Below are 12,328 nucleotides of genomic sequence, written 5' to 3'. Positions count from 1 at the left end.
GCTGGGGGTGGTGGCTCACGCCTGTAATCCCATCACCGTGGGAGGGCGAGGCGGGTAGATCACGAGGTCAGGAGATTGAGACTATCCTGGCCATCATGGTGAAACTCCATGTCTACTTAAAATATAAAAAATTAACCGGTGCATTGGCACACACCTGTAATCCCAGCTACTCGGGAGGCTGAGGCAGGAGAATTGCTTGAACTCAGGAGGCGGAGGTTGCAGTGAGCTGAGATCATGCCACTGCACTCCAGCCTGGAGACAGAACAAGACTCCATCTCAAAAAAAAAAAAAAAAGTTGTAGTACCTCCACATCCTGGCCAACACATGTTACCAGCTGACGTTTTGATTCTAGCCCCATTTCACACCCACTGGTATGAAATGCTATCTCATTGTGGTTTTGGTTTGCATGTTGATTCCAGCCCCATTTCACACCAGTGTGATGTCTCATTGTGGTTTTGATTTGCATTTCCCTAATGGCTTTGATGCTGGACATCTTATCCATGTGCTTACTCACATATTTTAATATTATTAGTTACAATGCCTTGCAAGCTAATGCTTGCCACCATAATATCTTTGAGACTGTTACTCAGAAGTATTGACTAACATGTGCCATGTAGTAACCCCTGGAGCTAGAAGGAGCTTGAGGCCCTGCCTCGGTGACATACAGGGTAGGAGGAAGGAAAAAAACACTTTAAATACATGAAATAAAGTGTTTGGGGAGCTACGATGGAAGTGTGTGCAGGGACCAATGGGAACATAAGGGTGGAAGGGTTTGATTCTGCTGGAGAGAAGGGACTTGATCAGGGGCAAAAGAGTCAAAGAGGAGGTGATGGTTCATCTGTAAACAATGATGTTTCAGTCATTGAACCAAGGAGGAGGATACCAGGATGAATAAACCATGGCTCCTAACTGTACGGATAGTGAGCAGGGCCTGTTGTGAGTCTTGATTCTTGACAGTTAAGATGTTTGAGGCCACAGTTGAACACAGCATTCCTGACCTGGTGTCTTTTTCCTTTAATGAAACCCTCCCGAATGGGGAACGGGCTTTCTCCTATCACTCAGAAGGGGCGGGATATCACAAAACACCGGAATGAGAGCTGTGCCCAGTAGTTCCAGAAACTGCTTTCTTGCTGTTGCTTTTGTTGTTGTGGTTTCTGTTTTTGAATGCACATTTATATGTCTAAAAAAAAAAAAAAAAAAGTTTTAGACAAAATGTGACTTGTTTTTGTTGTTTTTTTGTGATGGAGTCTTGCTCTCTCGTCCAGGCTGGTGTGCAGTGGCGCGATCTCAGCTCACTGCAGCCTCTGCCTCCCGAGTTCAAGTGACTCTCCTGCCTCAGCCTCCCAAGTAGTTGGGATTACAGGTGTGCGCCACACGCCTGGCTAATTTTTGTATTTTTAGTAGAGATGAGGTTTTGCCATGTTGCCCAGGCTGGTCCTGAACTCCTGAGCTCAAGCGATCCACCCGCCTCAGCTTCCCAAAGTGCTGGGATTACAGAATGAGCCACCACACCCAGCCAAAATGTGACTTGTAATCTTTGATTTATGAGATATGAAGTGACTATCCTGGATCTGCTGCATACATGAAAGAAATTTTTTTCTTTTGGAAAAGTTTATTTTCCAATGAAATGTTTGGATTTTCAGGGTTTTTCATTATTATGATTCATTCTTTTTCTGATATCTTCTATGACAGTTTGGAGGAAAAGATCAGCTTTTGGGAAGCATGCAAACAAACAAAACCACCTATGGTACTAAATCTCACCTAGAATGAACACTTCTGCATTTTAAAAACTCTCCAAGATGCGGTTTAAAAGATGGGAGTAGAAGTAACCTTTACCAACCTTGCTAGCCCAAATCCTTATTTATGTTTATGAAATTTGCAACTCTGACATGATATTTTAGAAAGCCATATAAAATGATTTTGCCCATTGGTTATGGTGTTTAATGGCTTAAGGAAAAATATATTTGTATCTTGAAACTTCTGGACCCATTCCAACTAGACTGCTTTTTCCCCCCCTTTAAGATATATGAAGAAGTGTGCTGAGAAATCAGAGCTGTTAAATATTATCGTACAATTTCCTTGATTTTATTTTCTTGCAGATAAAATTAGACCAGGAATATAGGGTTTTCTGGAATGCTTTCATGAAAAAATAGGTGATTGCAGATATGCCATGAAATAATGAAATCTCAGTTATTTGTATTGGTGTTTTCTTAAATGTAATTTAACCTGTCACAATGCATATTTTTGCTTATCAAATCACTTTTATTAATAGCATTGAGAAAATGTTCACTCTTATTTCCTCCTGCTATGAATATTGCTCTACTTTTCACCATAAATATTCCCTTTCCTTTTCTTCTTTCTGCAGATCCATTTAGCAGGCAAAATCAGAACACTGTACTACATGTGGCAGTTAATGCCACAGGTCTGGGAGACCCAGAGCCTGGTTCCTTTTCTGGAGTCACTACTTTTTAGCTGTATGACCTTGAGCAAGACCTTTAACTTCTCTTAGGGCTCAATTTCCTTTTCTGTAACATGTAAAGTCTGTATTAGCACATATATCCAAGGACTACTTTGAAGAATAATAAGATAGTGCAGAAAAACACAGCCAGGTATTTGGCATATGGGAAATGCCACTCATGTCACCTGTAATCACCATATTTGTGGTTGTATCTATTTAGGGTGGGAAAGGGGAGTGTTTAAATTCAGATCCCTCAGACTATCAAGAAACATGTTTGTTGTGGAGATGACTCACTTTGAAAACATGAACTTCCTATGTAATTTGTAAGTCGTTTTCATTGGGGAGGATAGTAGTGAGTTGTAGATAGTAATCACCCCAGCTTATAGTTACTGACAGCTTCGCAGGTGCCAAACACAGCTCTAGGGACTATATAGTCACTCTTCAGTAACCGTGGGGGATTGGTTCTAGGACGCCCCCCCCCCCCCCACCCTCTGCCCACCTTACAATACCAAAATCCACAGACGCTTAAGTCCCTGAAATAAAATGGTGTATTTGCGTGTAACCTATGCACGTCCTCCCCTAAACTTGAAATCATCCCTGGATTACTTGTAATACCCAATATGATGTCAACGTTATGTAAATGGTTGTTATACTGTATTGGTTAGAGAATAATGACAAGTTTCTTTAAAAAAAAATCTGCACGTGTTCAGTACAGCTGCAGCCATCCATTGTTTTTTCTTTGAGTATTTTTTTATTTGGAGTTGATTGGGCTTACAGATATGAAGGGCTGAATATACTTGCATTCTCTATTTAGCCTTAACAGCAGCCCTTTAAGGCACGTGCTGTTAGTATGCACATTTGGAGATACGTGTTCCAAGTCTATTACGTAGATTTGGAAACTGAGACTCAGAAAAGTTAGCTAACTTTCCCAAGATCACAGAGTTAATAAAGGCGGCGCCAGGATAGGTAACTCTATGGGCTATTTTGCATACTGATCACTTTATGTTACGTGAGTGAGAGTGAATATGAAATACAAGGTGTTTGTCATTTTAATTCTTGGAAGAAGGAGAAGTAAGGCAGCAAGAGTTCCACATAGACTTGTTTCTAACCTAATTTTGTATGTAATATATAATTTATATATTTTAAGTCATGCATTCATTATCATAAAGCTTCTGCCCACAAAGTACTAAGCTAATAATCTAGCCAATTTTTTAATGTATGAGCATTATTTATGTACTGAAAATAACTTTTACGTCTTCAAAGTATCTACTAGGAATCCATTGAAGCAAAGGGTAGCTATCATTTTTAAGGCAATGATGGTATTTCATGTCTCAGTAACAGATCACATCTTCCATGCTTTTCTATAAATTGTTATTTATGTGTTTGAAGTTATCCAGACAAATCCATATGACCCTGATAGCTGGGCATTACTGAGTTCTTACACTGTATTATGATTATTAAATAAACTAGTTCTGTACAGATTCATAACTGCCCTTCAAGGTGATATCTCTGCATAGCCATGCTATTTTATAAATCCCATCATTATGAAAATACTGATTTTTTTTGTCTCCTAAGTAAGCAGTAAACACTTACACTTATCAAAAAGGACTTGTTAACATTTCACCTCTTAAAATTAACATTTTAATTATAAGCGTTGTTAAGTTTTTGTTTTGACTTGTAATTTAAAGAATAAGCATGAAATTTTACTATACATAAATTATACCTCAATAAACCTGACTTTTAGAAGGCAAAGGAATGCATAACTATTGGAAATGTTGAGACTGGCAAAGAAGTATGCATAAATTCAAAACGGAATTTACAAGGATTTTGTCTGATGCGGTGGTTAGTCTTTTGGAAATAGGTTTAAGATTAGTGCTTTTACATAATATGTTATTTCAGGGTCCATTTAGAGAATATTTATCTGTATGACTAGAAAAGAATGTTACAAATTGAATTTTAAGAATAATGCTCTAATTTTACATAACGCCAAGAATCATGTTTCTTTGTTTACCTACCATATGAAAACATGCCATCCTGGATATCATTAATGGCCAAAAAACTTAAGACGGAAGTGGCTCTTCCCCCAGCATGTAGCTGACAGTCTATGAAAAATCATTGATAGGAAAGGTTAGAGACTCAAAAATCTATCGCTGGTAATAGATTCCTATTGCTAACCAGAGTCCAAGGTGAGAAGCTGGCATTGGTGCAGTTTCTGCCTGCAAGATGCCCTCTGCGGGTCTCCGCAGAACAGCATGTTGTTTTTCTACAGCTTCTCTGGATTATCTGGTTTGGTTTTCCACACATTTATTACCGTGTCCCTTGCCTCTTTTCCTCCTCCCTACCTGCCTGCCTTAGCTCATTTCAGTGTTTTTTCAGTAACATTATTAAAGAGAAAGTGGATATCAGTATTCCTCTCTATCAGGTGATGTGTCAGGTGACAGAGAAAATCAGAATCAGACTGAAATCAGACTGCTGCCTGTAATCAATTCCATCTCTGTTTCCATATCCTAGAAAAATCAAGAGCAGCAGGATGTTTTTATAAACCTGTAATACCAAGTTTACAAAAGTTAGCTGAATCTTAGATTGTCAGCGCTAAAAGGAATCCCGTGGGACACATTTCACACTTGCAGCAGCCAGCTTGTCAGAGGGTCCTGGGCCAGGTTCCAGGCCCTGCTGCCTGCTCTGCTATGTGGATCAGGTTTCTGATGCCTTACCCTGCTCAGAGCCAAACTGCACAGCCCAGCCCAGCCCATGCCTTCCTGCTCTCCTGCCTGGATGGGAAGTCGGTCTGCTGTGAAAGTGGGCACGACTGCTACTGGATGTGAACCTGGGATGAATATCCCTGGGTGGCTATAGCAGAAGTTGAAGAATTATCCAGGCTTTCAGGCTCCAAGTCACATTCTGGGAAGGCAGGGGCTGGTGTTGGCAATGGAAATCTGGCCTGAGAGTTTCAGAGAGCCAGGTTCATTAATGGGCCCACCCAAGCCCTGGCTGTGTGCTTGTCCTAATAAAGATGTACTTATACAGATGTGAGTGTGGGTGTGTAAATAACCGTTTTAATTTTTTTTTTTTTTTGAGATAAAGTCTCACCCTGTTGCCCAGGCTGGAGTTCAGTGGCGCAGTCTCGGCTCATTGCAACCTCTGCCTCCCGGGTTCATGTGAGTCTCCTGCCTCAGCCTCCCGAGTAGCTGGGACTACAGGTGCCTGCCACCACGCCCGGTTAATTTTTTGTATTTTTAGTAGAGATGGGTTTCCACCATGTTGGCCAGGCTGAACCTTTTTAAAGTCTTCAATCTGCTTTGAGGAAACAAACAACCTGATAACATAACCAATTAGCTGGTGGAAGGTAGTGTTGTCAGGTGATTCCGTTTGTGATCCTAGAGCCTGAGTGTTTATTTTATTTCATTTTAAGTTCTGGGGTACATGGGCAGGACGTGCAGGTTTGTTACATAGGTAAACGTGTGCCATGGTGGTTTGCTGCACCTGTCAACCCATCACCTAAGTTTTAAGCCCAGCATGCATTAGCTATTTTTCCTGACGTAGAGCCTGACTTTAATGGTGGCCATGATGGGAATGATGATACTACAAGCCTTCTTCCCTAATAATAATGCTGTGGGAGGAACCATTGTTCAGTTCCATTCTTTCAGTCAGCAGCACTGCCTCAGAGCCTGTTTCATGTTTATGGCAGGCCCTTGGCTAAGGGATTCAATGGTGTCTGAAGACAGGGAGCTTCATAAATAGACGTAAGCTCAAAGCATGGTGAATCAGGCTAGTAATGAATCAGGCTATGAGAGCTAGTAACAGGGGACTCAACAGCCACCTGAACCCCTGAAGAGGGGCAGGAGCTAACCAGGTGAAGGAATGAGAAGGCGGGTGCCATTCGGGTGTGAGCCTGGAAGGCATTCCCAGCAGAGAAAAGCACACATACAAGGCCCTGTGGCAGCAGAGGGCAAGGCCTATTTGAGAAATTGACTATGCTTGGAGGAGTCACCAGTGGTCCCAGGGAAGATCAGAATGCAAGCAGGGGCTACCTTATTCCAGGCCCGGTGGCCCATGTTCAGGATTTTTATCCTCTAGTAGCAAATGTGAACGGGCAGGAAAGTGATCATATTGACTTTTTGAAAAGATTGCTTTAGACTCTGCATAGAATGAAGTGGAGAGACCGGTTGCTAGGCCAGGGGGATGATGAAGAGATTAACAAAGTTACTTAGGGTTGAGAATTTGGCAGCACCTAAGTGATGACTGGATAAGAGGAGGTGTGAAATATCAAGAGTTGTTTCTGGGGGTTATGCTCCCACCACAGGCAAAATAAATACAGGATCTAAAATTAAAAATGCAGTTCTAAATGACCAGAGTCCAGCATTTATCCTCTTTCTCTCCCTCTCCTTCCTTCTTTCTCCTTTTCATTCCCTCTCTTCCCCTGTCATAATTTTTCTAATTTTCTGGGTTAAACTCAGGCAGAAAGATTGGGTACTTCTAAAGAAACTTTGTAAACTTTGGCCCATAACTTTGTAGATACCCAATGCTAGATCAGTTCCCATTAATATGAAATGGAATTTTGATATGAAACCTTTCTAAAATATATTGTCTCATTTATATTAAAAAGCATACAACTTCTGAGCATTTATCTGAAGCTCGCTGGTGAGATAAAACATGAGCTGGCTGGGTTGTTTCTAGGTGCTAAACCAAATGTCCGCTTGAATTGCGGTGTTGCTGTAAATATTTCCAGGCACAGACAGATAGATGCAATAGGAAAAACCCGAACAAATTCTTAGGATGCCAATATTGTCACAAAGTCTCCATGCAGAATGAAGTTGTTTGACAAAGTGTTTCCCTGGTGATTTGGCTGCAGATGAAAATGTCTTTGGCAATAAAATTTCATGCCCGAGTCTCAGCTCTGTGCTCTCATCAGTCAACAAATGACATATCAAGGATCCTTTTTGCTGTATTAGTTAATATGTTGGCAGAAATATGTGAAACGTTGTTATTCCCCTCCAGTTCTGTGCATAGATTTTTTTCTACCTTTAAACCCACATTAATTGTACCAAAATATTTTGCCAGCTATAAATTTAATACTAATCAATAGGATTGCCTTAGAACAGAGATAAAAGCTTCTTTATTACAAGGGTTTTCTTAGTTCACCAGTATTAGAAGATATAATAGTAAGGGCTGCTGTTTTGCCATCATTTGAAAATGGTTTCAGGTAAATTTAAGGATTGGTAAGGCAATTAGTAGTGAAGCATATTTTAATTATAGTAACTGGATAAGCTGCTTACAGCTTTATGGATTAATACGTTATTGTTTAATACGTCGGAGTCACGTGTGATTTTAATCACACTTCTCACTGTAGCCACAGTTTTATTAGTAATGGTGTTTTGTAACTTAATAATTTATACATAATGAGTTCAGAAGTTCCATTTACATGATATCCAAGAAATAATTTACCCCATACATTACCACTCGTCAACAGGAAAGAAGTCCTTCAGGATCACAACAATATAACTGTCCGAGAGTGTTTTGCATTAAAGGATACTTATAATAATGAGATCATTTTACACTGCATTATGTTATTTCTGTTGATGCCAAGTCTGGGTTTTACAAAGTCATTTAAAACACAGGAGGAAGATGAATCACAATAATTTCACACATATTTAATAAGCATGAATTATCCACTGAAGTCTGCATCCATTCTTTAAGTTGTGAAAACCATAAGGTGTTTGAGCTAATGCTCTGTTGTAGAATTTTCTCGTCTAGCGCAGCCCTCCTCCGTGCACCCCCCCATTCCCGCCAGGCCTCCTCGCGTTTCAAAAGCTGTTATATGGATGGGATTGAGCTGTGTGTATTTTAATGGCACGTGTGTCATGGTTTAGCTTAGGGTTTGCAAAGCCTCTGTATATGCTAACCTCTGGGCATCCATTACCATCTCCGAGAACACAGTCTCATCTCATCCAAAATGAACCTCTCAAAGAGCCCCCTGTGAGGACACCTTGGGGCCCCTGTCCTTGTGTGGAAGCAAAGAAACTAACACTCGGTGATTGACTACTTTACAGCAGATGCTGTGCTAGTTTATACTTGTCATTTTCCTAAGGATTTTTTCTGAACTCATAAACCCACTGGGGTTTCAGTTCTGCAAAGTCTTTTGAGGCCACGATGTGTGATATTGCAGAATCTTTTGGCGGGGATGATCTACGTAAGACACAAGGATGTTAAAAGGTACTACACACACACAACACACACGTGCACGCACGCATGAAGAAAAGGCATTACATTCAAATGAGCTTGGAAACCTTGGCGAGACTGTTTTCTGATATGCAGTTGTACATCATGAGTGTCCAGGGAGCCGACCCAGCTTGCAGCATTTCCCAAACTTAATTGACCATAGAACCCTTTTTGGAAGAGTAGCTTAACTTCAAGTTCTTTGCTTATAAAATATATAAATCTAAATCAAAATATATGAAAAAGTATGTCGTTACACTATTCTGGCTACCACACAAATTTTATCAGGGCAGAAACGACAATGTATGTTCAGGTGATTTACAAGCTGGAAAGTACCATAAAAATGCAACAGATGATGATTTTTTTCTCCTTTGATCTTTTTGGAAACAGTGTGGAAGAAATGATGTGCCGATGCTTTAATTGCTCAGAGTCTAGGGATCCGGATACTGTTCTTTGTGTTCCTTTATTCTTCCTATCCAACTCTCCTCTCTGCTAGGAAAATAACTTTTATTTTTGAGGATCCATATTACTAATTGCAGAAAATTGCCATTAGTCGGTGCTTGGTCTTGAGTTCTCATTTTAAGTGGCTTTACTGTCATGTTTACGCGGTCATCTAAATGCACACTCTTATAATGCCTAGAAAGACTTCTCTTTGTAATGCGGCACTGTAATTATCTGTGTGTTCCCTCTGTTTTCCATGCTCTGCTTTTCCAGAATGGCCTAAGGTTTATTAAAAGAACAAAACTGAAAAAGAGGGAGTCTTGTGTCTTACACAGATCATCCCTGCCTAAGGATTCTCCAGTATAACACATCATGGCCTCAAAAAACTTCGCAGAACTGGAAACCCAGTGGGTTTATGAGTTAAAAAAATCCTTAGGAAAATGACAAGTATAAACTAGCATGGCGTCCGCTCTAAGGGAGTCAGGATGGGGGAGCAAAGTTCACTGCAGATTCCCCGCTGCACAGGTTGGTAGATGGCAGGCCCCTGCATAAACCCCCTTCTGGCTCCAACCTCCTGATTCCTCCTGTCTAACTAGTTTATACTCACAGTGGCATGTTCATGAATGTTTACTGAACTAACATAACTGTGGATATCATAAAAGTGCTCTTTTTATTTCATGTGGAGGCAAGATTGAATTTCTTCATGGTTTGATTTGGTATAGTTGAAACTGCTTATGGTGGCTTGGAGAGCAGTGGCCTCAGCGAGCTAATTTGTTAATAATGTGGTTTATCTGTAATGCTTTGGTTGCAGGAAATAATGGAACATGTTCCACTCAATACAAGCATAGCTGTTCTTTTATTATTCATTTATTTATTCAGCCAATATTTATAATGCCTGTTTCTTACAAAAGAGAATAAAATACAGAATCCCTCTCCTCATGCAGTTTGGAGTCTAGTGGGGAGACAGTGAACAGATGGCTGTGTATTGTGCCCGATGGTGGGTGATAAGAATGTGAGGGGTAGGGGATGTGGGGGAAGGAGACTGCACACTTATAGTGGATCAAAGAAGACCTCAGAGACCTAAAGGTTGTGCAGAAATTTAGAGAAAGAATGTTTCAGACAGTGGGATTGGCAAGTGCACCCCCCCGCCCCCCAGGAAGAAGTTGGTTCACACAGGAGAGAGCTAGGGGACAGATCAGATAGGAGTTCTCTGCACCATTTTAAGGAGTTTGGCCTTTGTTCACAAGGAGACCCGAAAGCCTGGGTGTGTTTTAAGCAAAAGAGTGACAAGATCAGAGTAATCTTTTCAAAACGATCACTGCTACAAGTAGGTAAAAAGGGAAGTGCAGAAAACAGGAGGCAACTGCAATCATCCAGGCAAGAGCTGAAGGTGGCTTGGCCCAGAGTGCCAACCACGGACGGATGGGATGAGAAGTCATAAAATGCTAGGTATTTATTCAAAGGGGAAGAGGGATAGAGTTTGGCAAAGAATTGGATGTAGGATGGGAGAGAAGGAGAGGAGTCAGGGCTGACTTTACATTTTAGCTGAGCAACTTGAAGAATGATGTTGGCATTACTAAGATGGGGGAATATTGAGAGTGGAACAGATTTGAAGGAGGGGGCAGTTTGGGGATAGTTAAAGGTGAGCTGCCTCCAGATATCTAAGTGGAGATATTCAGTAGGCAGGTGGCTCTAGGCATCTGGAGGCAGGATTGAGATCTTGGCTGGAGATAGAGATGTGTTGTTGGTTGATAGTGATGAGTCTGAAAGCGATCACTTAGCAATTGAGTATAAAAAGAAGAGAAGTACTTCATACACCGAGCCTGGAGGCACCAGCAGCAGGAGAAGAGACTAGCACAGGAAACTGAGGAGGAGCAGCCAGTCATGAAGAAAACCAAGAGGGCGCAGTGTCCTGGAAACCAAGGGAGTTGAGTATCTCCAGAAGGTAAACATTCGCTTTGCCCACTGCTGTTGATGACTGGAGTAACATTAAGAGGGAGAGGTTGCCTTTGGAGTTGAGGATGTGGAGGTCCTAGCAAGGTCAGGAGCTGGCTTTGGTAACGTAATGGGGCTAGAAGCTTACCCGTGATGGGTACAACATGGGTAAGGCCTTGAAGAGTTTATTCCAAGTGAAGGCAAAGATATTGCTATCGCTGGAAGAGGATGTTGGGTTAAGGAATGGTGTTTTTAAGACAGGCAGTAGCACAATGTGTCTTTTGTAATTGCAGGTGGCTAGCAGAGTGGGGACAATGAGGTAGGAGATAGGCCCAGTTGCTGGGGCGGTATCATTGTGCAGGGAAAAGGGATTGGGATCTTGAATGCCAGTGGAGGGAGGACTGGCCTTGGCCAGAGTCCCAGCGACAGGGGAAAAGGCAGAATGTATAGTAGCAGCATGGTAGGCTGGTAAGGGTGTGGGCACCAGACAGAAGTTCTCTTTGGTGTGTTTCAGTTTTCTCAGTGAAATACAAAGCGGGGTTATCAGCTGGCTGAGAGGGAGGATGGAGGAGAAAGTATTACCATATTAGAGTTTTGCAGAGAGAGGAAAGGATATGAAATAGTTGGTTAGCAGAGGGATAGAGAACGGACTGAAGAAGAAAGGTAGAAAGATGATAATTCAAGAGGTGATAACTCAAGAAAATTGAACTTTCTCTTCTCATTGCTGCATCAGGAGAATTTGGTTTGGATATTGGCAAAAGCGGCCAATATTCCATTGCATATGTATAGCACAATTTGTGTATTTCATTTGCCTATATTGGGCATGATTGGTTATGTCCGGTAGGAGGCTGTTATGAATACAGTTGCTGTGAACATTCATTTATGGACGTCCGTTTTCTTCCGAGAAGCAGAATAGCTGAGTCATAGTATAGGTATATAATAACTTGGTAAGAAACTGCCAAACAATTTTCTGAAGTAGTTGTTCTGTAAAAGTAACCAGGCAAATGTTTCACCCCTTAAGGTAGAAAATTAGCTATAATAAATGAAAAGTAGAAATTTACGAGTTAGAAATTTAGATAGAATTTCTATCACTATAGAAAGTCAGCTTCTATCGTTTCTACTTAGTCACAGCTAAGTCTTAGCAAATCTTAGGAACATTACCGAACATCCATGGACTCAATTTCCATAGGTAATTGAGGTAACTGGGTGACCTGTAAGGTCCCTTGCAGACCCCACATTCTTTGATTTTTGGTGGAATTCTGCCAAATGGTAATGGAT

At 41.1% G+C, this 12,328-nt stretch overlaps 1 protein-coding gene across 2 annotated transcripts in view; it reads left to right on the top strand.

The window, feature by feature from the left end:
* The window catches only part of RSU1 (Ras suppressor protein 1), a 218,788-nt gene that overhangs the window by 164,446 nt on the left and 42,014 nt on the right, over positions 1-12,328 (top strand). The window lies entirely within an intron of this gene.

Source organism: Symphalangus syndactylus, chromosome 10 (assembly GCF_028878055.3).
Source record: "Symphalangus syndactylus isolate Jambi chromosome 10, NHGRI_mSymSyn1-v2.1_pri, whole genome shotgun sequence".
Taxonomy (NCBI): domain Eukaryota; kingdom Metazoa; phylum Chordata; class Mammalia; order Primates; family Hylobatidae; genus Symphalangus; species Symphalangus syndactylus.
The sequence above is the reverse complement of the archived record's forward strand: the minus strand, read 5'-3'. Positions and strand labels throughout refer to the sequence as shown.